The following is a 17,739-nucleotide window of genomic DNA, read 5'->3' as shown; positions in this document are numbered from 1 at the left end:
TGACAAATTAAAACTATAATAAGAATATAATATGATTTAGAGAAAGAAATGGAAACGAAATGAAAGGCAACATGCTTGTGTTGAGAAGAGCACTTCATGAAGAGAAAGAAAAAAGCCAAACACAGCAGGTGAAAAAAAAACAGTTATGATGTGGTTTCAATACCCTGCAGAATTTGGCATAACACTATAAAACTAACAAAAAATGAATGAAATAGATAACTAAAAGCACAGTTATTTTGAAGCATACCTCCCAAACGTCCAGATTTTTCAGAATGTCCAGATTTTTTCCTCATATTTCTGGTCTGTTCCTTATAAAATTTGTGGCTTTCTGGCAAATCATTGAGGATCAAAATCAGTAAATAATGACAGACATTTGAGTTTCAGACTTCATACCTTTTAGAAAATGCATAATAATGCAAAAGCTGTTATTTTAGCAAGTTTCTAAGTTTATAGGAGCAATATTTAAAGCTGTCCCTGCTTTTGCTCTTTTGACCCCCTACTGTTTCTGTGTTTTCCAGATGTCTTGCACTGAGAGGTTGAGAGGTACACTTTGAAGCAGGTATCTGCTCTGCTGTGCACCAAACTGTTTCACTGTATATTACTGGTAAATTAATTCTACTGTTCCAGTGTCCATTTCTAATGAAAAGATTCAGGCATAAAGACTGATCTTTTTTTTTCGGCTTTTCCAAGTTAGGGGTCACCACAGCAGTTCACCTGTCTGCTCATGATTGGCAGTGGAGTTTTTACAGTGTCGAGGTGCTAGCCTGGCACCCAACCTTCCACAGAAGGCACACACGCACGCACTCACGCCTAGGGCCAATTTAGAGTGTCCAATCCACCTACAGCATGTCTTGGGGGTGTAGGAGGAAACTGGAGCACCCGGAGGAAACCCATGCGACTACAGGGATGACATGCAGACTCTGTACAGAAGGCACCCCAGCCGAGGATCGAACTGGAGAACCTCTAGCTGTGAGGCAGCAATGCTAACCGATGCACCACTGCGGCATAAATCTTGATCTGATATGTTTTAATGCCCCACCCCCACAGATATGATAAGGGAGTGCAATAAAGTCTGTGACAGGCTAAGTGAGTCATTTGTCTGGTGATAGTAAGTGGTGTGTGTGTGTGCATAGCCGGCCTTAGGCATAGGCCAACTAGCGCTTTTCTAGTATTTATTTGGTGTAGGTAGACCAGGATGAGTGCACTAGGTGGGGGGGGATCCATCCATCCATCCATCCATCCATCCTTTTCAGCCATATCATGGTTGCAGAGCAGAATATTTATATAACTTCTAACATAATAGGCATGGTATACATAAGGAAAATGGCACCTTAGTCATACATTAAGCATAGTATAGAATAGTATAGCACAGATATTTCTCTTCTCAGTTTGGATGATACTGCTTTCCACGAGAGGCTAAGAAGCTGCCAGGAACCAGTTTTCGTCTGTTATCGTCATTCATATTAGTTAAAAAAAGGTATAAACTTTTTTGCGTGTGCGTGCGTGCATGTAAATGATGGTGCCTCCTTGTTGACCCGACAGTGAAGCATCGGTGAGCTCTTGTTATTGCAAACGTTGCCCACAAGATGGCACTGTGTGACGCCAGTTCAGCATGTACTGCCTGAGGAAGGAGAGCCCCGGAAGAAGGGCTGCAACGGTGAAGGAAGAGGAGCTATATTTGTCCGTTTTGAAGAGGTCAGTTGCTGGGTTTTTTTTTGTACTCCGTTACTTACTGTTTAGTAAATAGGTTTCTTTGGACAAGAATGCTGGGCAGTAGTGTAAAGCAGTTGTTGGGAGAAACCCTTTCAGAGTTGGAAAGAGCTGTTTTTGTTTGCAGAGTTAAGGCCTAAAGTCAGCATGTAGCTTCCAGCCAGCCGTTCATAGCTCTGTTTTGTTGGGACAATTTTGTATTTTGCCCAGTAGCGTTTGTAATAAATACAGAGTAATCTGAGTAAAGTAAACTATGGCTGTGTGGTAGATGCATACAGTAACTTTTCCTTGGACTGAAAAACCATACAAAATGCAATGGTGTGGGATTTTGCTCACTTTTCTTTGACACACATATTACTTTGAGAGCTTTCAGAGCAAAGGGTTTCCTGAACCGGGTCACTGGGAATATTGCACATGCAGGTAAGACTATTAGGGTTGCCACCTTTGCAAAGACCCAAAGTGGGACATTTTTTGTAGAATTGTCAGATTTTGCAGGACAAAACATACCCATGGCGAGGACAAGGAATAGAACTCCACGTTTTTTGCCAAAATAAAAGCTTATTCTTCTAACATTTGAATTGCTTATGCTATTCCATATAATATTTAGAGGTTTAAGATAAAAAAAATAACTTTTATACATCTGTTAAAGAAAACTCAGGAAATATTTTCGTCCTAAAATATCAGGACATTTGCTTCTTTTTTTTTAAGTTTTGCATTCATTGGCCATGTGAATGATAGTTGGTTTCATCCACTGGTCTAACTGGTACTTTTTCTGAAATGTTAGCTTCTCTAATAGTTGTTTGTTGGCATTTTGTCAGAGTGATTATGGCAGTATTATATAGTTGCAGCTGTTAAGCAGTTCTGACTAGAGTTAATTGTGAAATACTTTTGAAGCAAAATTAAGAATGACATTTGCTGACTGGGAATGCAAAAGACGGCAGATATTGATTACATCTGATGTGTTGTCGGGATGGAAGCTGTCCTGTCTTGGATTCAGCCCTGTTAGCAGCATTAGCGTAATGATTATTCTTGTATCGCTGTCTGTTTTCATTGTTTTGTATTTCTAAAATTTGTAACCAGTTGCAGGAATGCTTGGAGAAAACTAATACCTGCCATATTTCAAAGAAGCACCATGTCGAAGGTGGAATAGCAGACTCCAACCTTGCACTGCCCATCTTTTGCATACAGTAGTTATTTTTACAGTATTGAATCCCCCCCATGTGTCTAGGTATACAGGGCTTAGGCCAGTGGCAGTAATCTGTACCCCTTGATATGTCCTAACCTTGCAAGGTGTGATGATGCAGGTCCAAGCAAGTATGCTGATAAATAATCCACGTTTTGTTTAAAATGTTAAATACCACAAACCTTTTATTGGTTTTCATGTATTCCACCAAATGAAAAATGATCTGAGCAAACTGTATGACAGAAGGAAAAACACCTTTCAGCTACCTCTTGGAGCAGGAACCCCACATCACTGAAACAGTATTAAAAACTTCAACTGAAATCAACTGCTGTCCCCCAAGTACTTGTGCTGGCCTTTTCCTGTTTGATATCTGTTTGTCCATCCTCCAAACTGGTAACGGTGATCTCTGTTTTAACATGTTTGATTACTGCAAGAAGAGTGTGATTGTATCCAAAACACTTTTTAACATACACCCACCAAAATGAACCAACTAAAAGTCCATTCCCAGTGCATGGAAAATGCAACATCATCCTCTTTAGGAAGCAGAAGCACTCTGCATCCTATTGAACTGAAAACAATCCTTTACCATTCGAATCAGTGACCAGGGATTTGGGCACATGAGGTCATAGCTCCTTCTCCGTTGACCATCATGTGATGACCATAGTTATGAAGTCTCTCTATTCTGAGAGTTATTATTGAATATAATTCACTCAACATGTTATCCGGCTGAACATATTAAAAGATGATAAAATAGAGGTTCCTAACAAAAAGGATCTCTGGTATCAGAAACGTTGACTACCAGAAGAGACTGGACTCCTTATCCTAGTACTAGGGGCCTTACAGGCTCCTAAGGGGAGACCACTGTTTAGCGTTTAGCTTACCATATAAAGATCTAGATAATCTTGACCTTTTTTTTTTTTCAACAGATCAGACTAGGTAAAATAACCATCACCCAACACCCCCTGTTCTAGAATAAACTGCCCCAGCACATCAAACAGTGTGATTTCCTGTCGTCCTGACTTCCAGGTATCACTCTGTTTGCAAGAGGTGGTGGAACCTGAAGATGGATTTTGGCAGAGTGCATAGCCTCTGGTCTGACTTGCCTTGTATATCCTATGATCCATAAGAACTACTACTATTCCGGGCCTTTGCCAGGTAGACTGTACCTTTGCACATAATCACTTGATGCTTTCCCCTGAATGTTGGAAGAAAACTTCGTAAATGTAAGGTAAGACAATAGAATTCAGAACTGCATCTCTTTAGTCTTGTGTTTTAGCTCATGACAGATGGAACACAGACATGCCTAGATTTAAATAACGTCTAGGCAGAAAGTGGAAAGGTACATACCGTGCTGTGAAGTTCTACATACTTCAAATTGGCAAGAACCTTAACTACTTGCTACTAATTTGAATTTTTTTTAACCCTGAAGGTACACCTGACTACTGTTACCATAATGCAGTATGAGGAGACAGTTGATAAGATCCCAATGCTGTATTCTGTGTTTTCAGAACATAGTCCTATTTCAAATGAAAGTAGTGGAAAATAAAAAAATGTCAGACTTTTTTCCACTGACTCTTACATATGTGTGTTCTACATATGTGTTACTTTTTGTAAAAGCTTTTCATAGATGGTGTGTCATTTCACGGCTTGCAAATCTTAACCACTGACAGCAACTACTTCACTATTAGTTATCACTTTATTCACCTTTATGCTGTAAAAGGCTTTACAGGTTTATGACCCTAGGAAAGGGTAAATGTACTTTATGTGGTAGTACAGTGTCAAGGAGTTGTGAATTTTGAGCCTGAATAGCTGTAGGACCTAAGTGGGTGTGAAATAACAAAGGACCTAACTGGGTGTGAAATAACAAAGGACCTAAGTGGGTGTGAAATAAGAGAGATGCAAGTATCTTGCTTTTTGTTTTCCTTAGCAAAACACTTTTAGGTGTGATAAGGCCGAGTGATGGAACAGCATGCAACACAGGAGACCAATTAGGATAGAAATGCCAGAGCATTATCTTTAATACATAGGCAGGGAAATAACACTGGGGAAAGGAAGGGTGACCATTTGAAATGTCAGGACGTGCTAGAGCAAGTCCTGGAAAGTGGAGACTGACCGAAAGCTTGGACTTAAAAATACTAAGTCTGATGCCATTTCTGAAAATATTCCCTTTTCTCTGGGGCATGGTGATTGAGCTGGTATGTGTGTATATGTATGTATGTGTGTAGTCTATGGGATATGGGGACCCCCTCACCACCACATGGGGGTGGTTGCAGGGGGGCTTGCATCCATGCAAAAATAAATTTTATGGAGAAGAACCTTTCCTGTGTTTATGCCCCCCCCCCCCCCAGCTTGTTAGCACTTGACATTTCAAGTGCTAACATTTCAATAGAGAGCTGAAAGGGAAGGCTGTTCATAAATGTCCTGCAGGCTTTTTTTTTTTTTCCTTTGAAGCCAGGTTTCATTTTATTAAAGCGTCAAAGTATATATATATATATATATATATATATATATATATATATATATATATATATATATATATATATATATGTGTGTCTCTGCTGGACAGTGGCACAGGAAAATTTGGGTAGCGTAAGCTATGGTACCTTGCTGGCTAGGCTTATCCTTGGGCCGATAGCTTAGTACCTACCAATGTATATATGTGTGTGTGTGTGTATATGTGTGTATATATATATATATATATATATATATATATATATATATATATATATATAATGTCCACATGGATTAGTATGGTATCTGGTCAACAGATTTAAATAAATGAATAAATTATAAAACAAATCTTGCTTGAAAAGTCAGGAAGAGTGCATCAGAATTTAAGCTAAAGAGGAGAACTCTCCTATTTATTTTTTTCCAGGGATTCCACAGCAAGGAATGTATTGGTGGTTGGTTGATAATTTTCATGTGTTTGTTTAGTTTGTTGGTCAAGCTGATTAATGTGCTATACAGAAGTGAGACCTTTTGCTACAAAATCAGTGTGTTTGAGATGAGCTCTGTTTAGCCCCAGGAGACCTAGGGCACCTGCAGGGTTGCAGTTTTGGGTATTATTTATAGTCCAGGAGTGTCAAACAGCACTGTTTTCATTTTATTGAAAGTGCTGCCTTGTGCTGTATACATTATTTGAAGTAACTTAAGTTATGGCTGTGTGTGTGTGTGTGTGTGTGTGTGTGTGTGTGTGTGTGTGTGTGTGTGTGTGTGTGTGTGGGGGACAGGGAACTGGTGTATGTGATTACCAGCTCATTTGAAAGTACCATGGCAGTGATCTCAGGGTTTTGCAATGTGAGGTAATCAGTTAGTAAAGGAAGCAGGTGCAGACATTCGGTTTACTCTGCCATATTTCTCAGGGACCCTTACCATGAGGGGGGTACCCTGCCATGATGAGCTAAAAGCAACTAGAACATACTATGCGTTCTGTTTCATTTCTACCCTCATAGGATGGACAAGTCCGCCCTGCCTTACCCGAGTCATGAAGTACCTGAGCAGGTAATACACCTCTGGTCACCAGAGTCATCAAGCACCTGAAACAGTAATCCACCTCTCGTCACGTGGACTACATTCGGGGCTTTATATCCTTTTATGCTAAAGGAGCTGGCTGTGTGTTTAGAATTTGGCTTAAAAAAAAATCAAACATGCCGACATTTCTCTAGCTGAAGGGAATATAGCTTTTAGGGTAAATTCAGTACTGTTTACAAGAGAAAGCATATGACAGGGTGCATAGAGAGGAGTTGTGGTATTGTATGAGGAAGTCGGGATTGTCAGAGAAGTATGTAAAAGTGGTACAGGATATGTACGAGGGTAGTGTGACAGTGTTGAGGTCTGCAGTAGGAGTGACGGATGCGTTTAAGGTAGAGGTGGGATTACATAAAGGATCAGCTCTGAGCTCTTTCTTATTTGCAGTGGTGATGGACAGGTTGACAGACTAGATCAGACAGGGAGTCCCCATGGACTATGATGTTTGCAGATGACATTGTGATCTGTAGTGAAAGTAAGGAACAGGTGGAGGAGACCCTGGAGAGGTGGAGATATGCTCTAGAGAAGAGGAATGAAGGTCAGCAGGACTAAGACAGAATATATGTGTGTGAATGAGAGGGAGGATAGAGGAATGGTGAGGATGCAAGGAGTAGAGGTGGCAAAGGTGGATGAGTTTAAATACTTGGGATCAATAGTTCAGAGTAATGGTGAGTGTGGAAGAGAGGTGAAGAAGAGAGCACAGGCAGGGTGGAATGGGTGGAGAAGAGTGACGGCAGTGATTTGTGACAGACGAGTACCAGTAAGAGTGAAAGGGAAGGTCTACAAGAGGGTAGTGAGACCAGCTATGTTATATGGGTTGGAGACAGTGGCATTGACAAAAAGGCAGGAGTTAGAGCTGTTTGTGGCAGAGTTAAAGATGTTGATTTGTACTGGGTGTGACGAGGATGGACAGGATTAGGAATAAGTATATTAGAGGGTTATCCCAGGTTGGAAGGCTTAGAGACGAAGCCAGAGAGGCAAGATTATGTTGGTTTGGACATGTGCTGAAGAGGGATGCTGAGTATATTGGGGAAAAGATAAGGATGAAGCTGCCGGGTAACGGGAAAAGAGGAGGGCCTAAGATAAGGTTTATGGATGTGATGAGCGAGGACATGCAGGTGGTTGGTGTGACAGAGGAAGATGCAGAGGACAAGAAGAAACAGATGATCTGCTGTGGCAACCCCTAACGGGAACAGCCAAAAGATGATGATTATGATGATCAGTACCTAAGTGTTCAGTGTTTTAGTCCAGAGTCAGTAACACATTCACAGAATGTGGGAGGCCCTGGGGTAAAAGTCCTGTGCAAGGAATGTGAATGGAAAATACTGACCTATTTTTCCAAACAATGCGACATACAGGCTTTCTGCTGTATCTGAGTTGGTGTGTATAATTTGACTCAACTTCTACAGAGAGTTCCGGTGAACTAAATTTTAATGGAGGGGAGTGACGACACCTTTCCCAGTTTGCAGCTTTGCTATACAGATACAAGTGCAATAGTGCTTTGAAACAAGGATGTGTTGGACATCTAAAAAACTGACGTCAGTAGCCACCCACAGTGATCAGATTCTGGGAAGAGAAGAACTGAAGGACAATCTAATGCAACCTTCTTTACTGATTTTGTGTCTTTCATGTTCACCTTGTAGCACAGAAGATGACGTGGCCTGTTACAGTGGTGTATGTTGTGTATGGTCAGCTTAAATGGGGGAAAAAGTTTAGTAAGATATAAGCAGTGCTGGGTACTCCTGTGTTGTATGGAAGCTGTAAATATTTTATGTAGATACAATTGAAAGAGTATGAAATGGTGTCCCTTCTTTGTCTGTCTGCAGCCTGATGCCACGTTTTAGGGTGCTACATAAAACGAAAAGTTCCCTGACTTTTTTTCCATTTCTTTGCATACCATTTTTACTTTTCGTAATATTTTGTTTTCTTCTGGTTATTTTAAAGTACATTTGTGGCATTTTGTAAACCTCACAGACATTTCAAGACCTTGACTGCAGCGTATATCTTGTTTTAATAATTTCGTCAGTAACCGAAGACTAGCTTTAAACCACATCAAGAAACTGTAGCCAAGCGCTATAGTTCTGAACTTTTTTTTTTTTGAAAGATGAATACATATTGTAAGCCCGGTGGTTTTGGATGCAACAGGGAGTAAGTTATATTATTGGAGCAGAGGGTGTAGCTGTACTACTAATCCCGTGTGAGAGTGTTTCTGACTACTCCGATACACGTGAAAAATCCTTTAAGGCTGACAAAAAGTTTTATATTCATTTGCTCCTCCTCCTTAACCTAGCTGAAGACTAAAACATAGGAAGAAAGCCGTTAACGTCTCTGTTTCCTGGACTGGCATTTTTCCAGTCTCTCTACAGGACAGGGTGTATTAGTTTACTGAATAGCCTTTTCAGATAATGTACATCCTTAGAAAAAAAGAACATCCATATAGAAAAATGAGAAAATGTAAATCTCCCCCCAAGAATGGGAAGCATCTTCACACCGTCATTGTTACTTGCATCATGTGTTAAATGCATTTGTTTTTCTTCTCTAGCTGTAATACACAGCGAAGGAGTCAAGTACTGTTGGACAGGACATGGGGCAGACCTACCATCTGCTGCTACATTGGAAGAGTATAAAGTTATTTATTCCAGCGTGTGCTATTCTAAGTTTGTGTCTCACAGTGGGGTTAAAATCCTAACTGTTTTTGTTCCTTGCATAACCAATTGGAGACACGTAACAGTGTCCTTAAGTTTATTACCAATGTTAATAAATCCATCACGCTCTTATATTATAGACACTTGTCAGTTTGTTTGGGTTCGACTGTCTTTTTACTAATGGTGTCTTGTTACTCAGAATTGCTGTCAGTAGAAGGTAAAAAATGAAGGTGGAATTCAACTCTGTGAGAAACCTGTTCTTTTGTCTTTTGTGTGTTTGTGTTAAGGTCACAATGTGAAAGCCTTAACCTTTTTTGTATGAAGGTTAGATGAGCACGTACCCACCTGTGGGTTGTTGTATTGGAGGCCTCACTCACTGGTAGTGCCCTTGATGTTGCCATGTCTAGATGTTGTCTATTGTACTGCATTTCGGGAGCAGATTCGGAAAGATTCTTAAGGATCTGTCTTTTAGGATTCCACGAGGGTTTATTTACAAGGCAGGTGAACAAAAATGAACAAATTGCGTATAAACAAAACTTAAAATCGGTGTTTAAAACAGTACTTGTGAAACTTTGCAGTTAAGGATAGCTTCCTTTGCATATTTGCATATGACACTAATCTAAATTAAATATATGCACACACATATATCCACACTCACTCCCACAGAGCCATTAAGCTAGTTCCAAAATGTCCGAGGTTTCCTTTTACCATCTTTACAGTGAGAACAGTGACAATTCCATTGATGGTGAAGACTCCCAACAGGCAAAATAAACTTTAGAGGTACAACGTCTTCATTTGACTTTCACTTGTTGGATATCAGCTTCTCTTTACCAAAAACATCATCTTCAACTCGGATACTAGTGATTGTTCTTCAGAAATTCCTGTAGGATTAGAAGTGAGCACAACCATAGCAGACAAGCCTTCTCATCTCAGACCTAAAATACAGCTGATTTTCCCCCTCGCTTGACTTCTTGTTTCTTGCTTGTAAAGCTTTGCATCTATCATTGACAACATACAAGATAGTGTACAACATGGCTTCAGTCATAGGTTCATAGGTTAGTACTAGGCTATGAACCTATCGGCCCTAGGGCCTATACAAGCCTAGCCATAACAATTCCTTGGCTATTTCTTCCCACAGTATTTACTTCCCTGGATTCCTGTGACGTGATCCCTGGGGTGAATTTCCTATCTCATCCAATCGTCAGGGTTCGTTTTGAAGAGGGCCAAAGAGGCGCTCTGCTTTGATATGTATGGGCAGTCTATTCCAGAGTCTGGGGAGTCTCGGAACCTATTCCTCTAGCATGTTTTTTTCATTGTGATGACAAGGCTTAGATCCCTGGAGCATGTGGCTCTGAGGGACTGGGATTTCTTTGTGTAGCATGTCCAACAGCTCAGGGTCTGACATGGCATTGTATGTTTAGCAGAGATCGCCTCTGAGTAGACTGTGCGACAATGGGGCATTGTATTCTATAATGGGTCTAATGAGGGATGAGTACAGTGGGACAATGACATCCTTTTTTCTGGATGAAAAACCCTTGGGGATGAGATGTGCCACACAGAAGGATTTCCTGACTGTTGTGGCGATGTGGTTATCGAAGGTGAGACCACTGTCCACCTGTGTCTAAGTCTCTTATCACACTTTCAGTGTTTAGTGTACTGCCACCTATGTGGTAATTAAGGGGTACATGTTTTTTTCCCAAAGGGGATAACTATATACATTTCTTGGCATTGAGCTTGAGCCCATGGCTCTGACACCAAGCATCTGTTTCTGTAAGGCCCTTTTGTAGAATATCTACATAATTTGGGGATTCAGTAATGCCACCCAGTTTGCAGTCATCTGTGAACTTTGTTAGCCAGAGTCCCTTAGTGTTGGCCTGTACTAAATAGATGCCAAACAAGAGCGCCTGGGACTGAGTGGTACTCCACTTGTCTGGAGCTGGATTTGGAGTCTGCTCCTTCTGCAGTCTGGGTTCTGTCAGTAAGCCAGTTGGCAACCTATCGAGTGACATAGTGATTAATGCCCAGCTTAGTAAGTTTGTCTTTGATTCCAGAGTGGGGGATGGTGTCGAAAGCCTTGGCGAGGTCCATATAGGCTGAGTAGGCAGCCTTACCCTTATCCACATCTCTGGAGACTTTCAGGTTCAGGAAACTTGGCCCTTCACGAACCCAAACTGGGTGGGGTCCAGTGTTTGAAGGTTGCCAGTGTCTTTGTTTATAAGTTCCATGGCCTTGCAGATCAGGCTCATCAGACTGATGGGGCGGTAGTTCCCAGGATCCAAGGTGGGTCCCCTCTTTGGAGTGGGATAACTATAGCTATGTGCAACTCGGTGGGCACGAAGCCTGAGGTGAGGCTATGATTAAACATGACACTTTGGTGAGGTGCCAGTTCATTTTGTAGTTCATGTAGTACACAGCCCGGGATGTTGTCTAGTCCCATGGATGCTGTATTCTTAGCTTTGGAGAGTGCGGCTTTTACCTTTGTGGCCGTTATTACCTGAATTTGGCAATATTTCGGTATTGAGATGGGCCCTTTAGGGGGTGAGAGCGGGGTGAAGTTGACACTGAATCGATCTACCAGGAGATTGGCAATATCCTTGGGATCAGTATATTTAATGCCATTCTGTTGTAGCTCAGAGCAGATCTGAGCATTGCCATTTAGATTCTTGACATAGCTATAGAATGCCTTGTGGTTGCCTTTGGAATCTTTGGCAATTTTATTTTTGTAACTAGCTGTGGAGGATTTTATGAGGGATCTCGGCTTCTTACTGAGGCTGTTAAGGGAGTTTTTTTGCATCCTGGAATTTTCCTATTTTTTGCAACAGTTCTTTTTGTTGCAAAGTTTGTTTATGGTGGGGACGGCCAGATTGGCTTCCTTTTTGTAAAGCTTTCTTTTTTTTTTTTTTTTTTTTGTGAAGCTTTTTACAGAGGGTTCCTTACTGGGGCGTGAGGGAGGGATGTGGATGTCAAGGGTGATTAGCTTATGGTCAGACCTGACCAATGAGGGGATCACCATAGGTGTGGAGCATTGATTTCCCATGTTGGTAATGACCAGGTCTAGGATATTGGAGCCCCTGGTGAGACTATGGATTACTTGATCCAGGGCATTGGAATTTATGAATTGCAAAGGTGTTTGGTACACGAGTAGTTTTCCCAGTTAATGGCAGGGTAGTTGAAATCGCCCAGTATTAGTTGTATCTTAATATTTTCCAGTATGTTTAGAAAGGTGTAGTGAGAATCTTGGGGCATGGTGGGGGATCTGTAGCAATCTGCAATTTGGATTGCAGTTGCACCTGGAGAATTTCAGACGCATTGTGTTGGACAACTAGCCTGGTGGTGTGAATATCCTTGGTGAATATGGACACTCCTCCACCTTTAGGGTTTTGTTCCTGGTTTGGTGGCCGAAAAGTGTGGTAAGAGTTGTAGCCTGGTATTGTAGGGGTGCTCTCTGGTGCCTTGAACCAGGTCTCTTGTTACTGCACAAATATCAGTGTTCTCCATTTTTAGGTGTGCCTCGAGAGCGTGCATTTTGAGGTTTAGACTTCTAGCATTACCTTCAGATTTTGCATGCTTGTGCCTGTTATGTTGGTTTTTGGCATTCCTACCTCCTGTATTGTTCAAAGCCGTCATAGAAGGTGCTATATTACACACGCTATATCAGAACTTCAGCACTTCTTGTATACTCTTCTCTGCCATTCTGGCCTCCATTGAGTTAATATGTTTTCGCTCTTTGTAGATGGGGCTAAGAATTATGGGTCAGATGTATGAAATCTCTACAGATACTAACCAACTTTGCTTGGTTGTCATAGCCTTTGATACAACAGGGTTGTAAGTGAATGGGTTATGCATCTTACTATGAATAGACATGAGCCTTTTATTTTGGTCTAGTAGGAGGCAGTGTAGGAGCAAATAAACACAGCTGATTTATTCAGTTTGTTTAATACATTATTTGGTGATTTCAGAGGTACAAGTAGACACCTTTGAATCACAACATAGTAAAGTACTTTAATCATGGTATTACATAGTCAACTTTTCATAGATGGGTATTGCATGATTTAAGTATTTTTTGCTGTTTTTTACCTGAAATACCTTCTCTTGCTCACTCTGAACAAGTTTAAGCTGTTTTTTTAGCTGTTTGTTGCATTTTATATTAACTGCACTTAAAAGTTTCATTTAGTTGAAAATCGGTCGAAAATTGTTTGTTAAATTTAACTGTTGAGGATGCCTAAAGTGTGCTAGCCTGTGTAACTGATTAACTGTTTCCTGCATTTCTGTGTGCTTTCAATCTTAAAACAAAATATCCTTGTTTTCCCGCCTTTCCTCGACTAGTTTAGACCAGTATACAGGCTCTACTGTATTCTGGGCTGTGGTGTAGTTCCTGTATTGTCCATTGCCTTACTTGGATAGAAGGAAGTTTCTTTGCTCACCAGTGGGAGTGGGGGTGCCTTGAGCAGCCTATCTGTCCCTGAAGGAGTGACCTCAGCACAAGAGCTTGTAGCAATTGGTTGTTTTGGACTATTTCTAGCTCTTTTGAAGTTCCCTGTTTAAAATCCGCGTTTGCGCGGCTTTGCGCATAGCACAGCGCCGGTTAAAGTTTTTCTGGCTCCACCAAGTCTGCTCCTCAAATTTTCCCTTAAGAAAGCTCTACTCAAGTCTACTCGCTTTATTATAAGCCTAGCACTTGTTCTCAAAACCTTTCTTCTAAGTAAGCACTCTCTAACTAAAGCAAGCACTACATCCACCTACCACCCCTGTGAGTACCCACTTCCCTTAAAGGCACAGCACTCCTTTATAATATTCTAGCATGTCGAGTGGTAGATTACTAGCATCCTCTCCGGTTCAGCTGGTTAACCTGGGAATCTTGAGACAATGCTACCATTGTCTCATGTACACAGACAACCCTCTCCTCCTCCCAACAAGTACAAATACATGTGAGAGATGCAACTATATAGCCAAACTGGAGGCTGAGCTCTCTCAACTCAGGACTGGCAAGACCAGACAGGAGGAGAAGGTAACCACACACTCAGCAAACCCAGTCCCACATAGACCTACCGCAACACCAAACCAAACACATAATAACACAAAGACATACTCGGGGGCTCTAACAAAAAAACTTACCAAAACAACAGAGGCTTCCAAAGCAGACACCCAAAAATCCACCACCTCAAAACTAACACATGCAACACATACTTCAATAAATCAGTGTGTCGAACAATCACAGCCCTTAAGGCCAAACACCATGCTTGATGCACTAGTAATAGGTGACTCTATAGTCAGACACACTGACGTTCCGCTTACCAGGCTGAACAAGGAGAGGGTAACGGTGAGCTGCCTATCGGGAGCTAGGATCCGCCACATAACACACGCACTCAGGTCACTCCAAAGCAAGTACAAATGTGACTCTGTCATTGTCCATGCCGGCGTGAATTACCTGAGACGTACCTCCCTGGACTACATGAAAAGAGACATAGAGGAGCTCTCCGATTTTATGTAGCCCAGGCTGGTATGACCCTGAGCAGCATCTTGCCCTCACCAAGAATGATATGATGCCGCAATACAAAGACAAGATGATCAGCTTTAATAATTGGCTCAAATACTGGTGTCATTCTAGGGGGATCCAATGTCTGTCTGCTTGGGATGACATGCTGGACAAGCCACACTGCTTCGCAAGGGACGGATTGCATCTGTCACCACTGGGCTTCCGGATATTGGCCAAGGCTCTTGCCACCCCCATAGTGCCTTTTTTAGGCAAGGCTCAAAAGACAAACCCACCTCCTTAGAAAACAAAAATGGAAAAAAATTAAGGGTAATGCTGCTCAACGCCAGAAGTCTAAATCAAGATGCAGGTTCTCGAAGCACTCCTCGGTATGGAGGACATCGATGTCTGTGCAGTAACTGAAACCTGGTTCAAGGCTCGCTACCAGGCTATACCTCGTGTCATGCATTTCGGCCCCAAAACTCCGGCTAAACCAAAAAAGGAGGGGAGTGTCCATATTCATCAAGGACACCCACACCTCCAGATTAGTGGCAACACATGAAGCATCAGAGACCATCCAGGTGCAACTAACCATAGTCAAAACTGCTATACAACTGGTAGCATGTTACAGACCACCCTCCCAACCTCAGGAACCCCATTCAGCCTTCTTGAAGACATTGGAGGATATGAATGTCTCGCCAGACACCATCATATTGGGAGACTTCAACTACCCTAACATAGACTGGGTGCATTATTCTAGCCCAAACACCCTAGCGCAAAGGTTCATAAATTCAAATGCAATGGAACAGCTAGTCACCTCTCCCACAAGGGGAGATAATATACTAGACTTGATCATCACAAACATGAGGAAAAAGTGCTCCACACCGGAAGTATACCCCTCACTAGTGAGATCTGACCACAAACTAATCACCCTTGATATACATATCCCACCTCCACCCCTAACACAAAAGACTACAGTGAAAAACTTCTCAAAAGCCGACTTTACACTTCTTAAAACTGAGATGGTATCCTTTAAGCCCACTGGACCAGTGGAAACTACATCCCACAATGCAGAATCCTTCACAAATGCTTTCTACGGACATCTCCAAGAATGCATGGATCATGCAATCCCAAATAAAACCAAGACCTTCTCCACAAATGGGCAGGCGTCCTGTCTGGTGGACCCCAGCCATAAACAAATTGTATAACAAAAGGAGGAAGCTACTGCACAACAGAGCAAAATCCCATAAAGAGAAGGCAATTCTGATCAGCACTAGTAGAAAGCTACGTTCTCTCATAAAAACATCCAAGGCCAAGTTTGAGAGAAAAACGCTATGGACACTAAAGATAACCACAAGGCCTTCTTCTGCTATGTTAGAAACCTGGGCGGAAACTCTCAGATATGTTCAGAGTTAGTTCACAATGACAAAAAATACACTGAACCCACAGATATTGCCAACATTCTGGCAGACTGGTTCAGTGCAAATTTCTCCCCTCCCTCACGCCGAAAAGAAGAAATACTTATCCCAGCTGAATGTAACTTCCCTGTCATTTCAGATGTCCAGGTGAGAACCGCCCTCAGCAAAGCTTAAAAACACAGCATCAATGGGACCTGATGGTATCCCGGGTTGCATGCTACGTGAACTTCGAGGAGCTAAACCCGCACATAAAAATGCTATTTAACCTTAGCCTTACTACAGGATATGTACCTGAGCACTGGTGTACAGCAGCAGTAGTCCCACTCCACAAAGGAGGCACCTCTACAGACCCTGGTAACTACCGCCCCATAAGCTTAACCAGCTTGGTCTGCAAAGCTATGGAAAGAATCCTTATGGAACCCATAAACAGAGACATTGGGGACTTGACACTTGATCCCACCCAGTTCGGCTTTGTAAAGGGCAGATCCTGCCTTTTGAACCTGGTTGACTTTTTTTCGAAACAGTCACTAGAGCCATTGACGAGGGCAAAGCAGTCCATACAGCCTACCTGGACTTGGTTAAAGGACAACTACAGGCAAATGATAAAAAAAACATATATTTTTTATCTAGTCATGATTTTCTGCACCTCCCAAAGCTGCTTTAATCCAAAAAATATTCATTCTTATTTTTATTTGTTTTGTTCTTCTGTCTGCCCTCATGGGGGCAGACATCCCCATGAGACTATTTTCCCTTAATAGGCTAAATCTGTCCCAAAATGCAGTCTGGCAGCTCTGATTGTGAGAACAATTTGCCCCACCTTTTGTTGTCAGATCAGGCTTCCATTCACTTTGAATGGAAAACCTGAAAAATATTCCCACGTTTAACAGTCAGTAGATTGTGTCATTGACTGTCCTGCACTGAGTTTTACAAATGTTGTTCATACTGATGCACTACGCATTTTCTGAAAGAAGCTTGGAAAAGTGTCACCTAATTACAGAGATAAAAAAGACTTTTTACAAAGAGCAATTTTGTTACTGTCAGTTTCTGACCAAGTTACTCCTCCCCTCTCCACTCCTTCTATGAGTCAGAGTCTCAGATTTCCAGCTAGGCTAGGTTCAGCTAATTAGCAACCCTGCATAACAATAGATTTCAAACAAATGTCAGCCTGGTGTGCCACTAAAACTGTCCCCTAATGACTATTTACTCCTTACTGTTGACTTACACATATCCAGGCTAAGTGGTAGAAAAAAAAAAGCACTAATGTGAATTCAACTTTTTGTCTACTATATCAATTTTCTCAACTGGACATAGTGAAAAATCTGCTTTGGAGTGTGTGTAGTGTTTACTGGCTGTCCACATACTTATTTTTGCATGGTTAGTGTAATATAACATAAAATTAACCATACTGCCAAACTTTACTTAACAACTGAATTTTTTTTTCCCTTAACAGTAGCCTTCCTAGGCTCTTATGTCAGCCACTAGTTTCCGTTAAAAAAAACATGGGTGAAGCTATTGTATTTTTTTTGTTCCGGCATATCTCTTAATCTTTTAGCAACACAGTCAACTTGTTGAGAAAGCTTCAAAGTATAAAGTTTTTCTAAGTAGCAGTACTACTCTTTTGGTTCAAATCACACACAGTGCATGAAGTGACATCCACTGCATGATAATTATTCCTACTTGCAATACTTTTCATTGTTTGTTCAAGACAATTCAACAATCAATTTTGATTCCACCATGTCAAGAACAAAAAAGGTGAGGTATGCTAGCCAAAATGCATGATAC

General features: G+C 41.5%; 1 protein-coding gene across 4 annotated transcripts in view; it reads left to right on the top strand.

Moving 5' to 3' along the window:
• The first annotated feature begins 1,537 nt into the window (after positions 1-1,537).
• Positions 1,538-17,739, top strand: part of LOC122814020 — a 146,215-nt gene continuing 130,013 nt past the window's right edge. The window contains exon 1 of one of the 4 annotated variants that reach the window (XM_044086603.1): positions 1,538-1,695. The gene's annotated coding sequence lies outside the window, so the exon portion shown is untranslated. Of the gene's footprint in view, positions 1,696-1,735; positions 2,131-17,739 lie in introns of those variants that run through there. The other 3 variants (XM_044086599.1, XM_044086602.1, XM_044086601.1) reach the window with 3 other exon arrangements.

Source organism: Protopterus annectens, chromosome 10.part0 (genome assembly GCF_019279795.1).
Source record: "Protopterus annectens isolate FY-2018-M chromosome 10.part0, PAN1.0, whole genome shotgun sequence".
NCBI lineage: Eukaryota > Metazoa > Chordata > Ceratodontiformes > Protopteridae > Protopterus > Protopterus annectens.
Note: the sequence above shows the minus strand (reverse complement) of the source record. Positions and strands in the feature narration are given on the sequence as shown.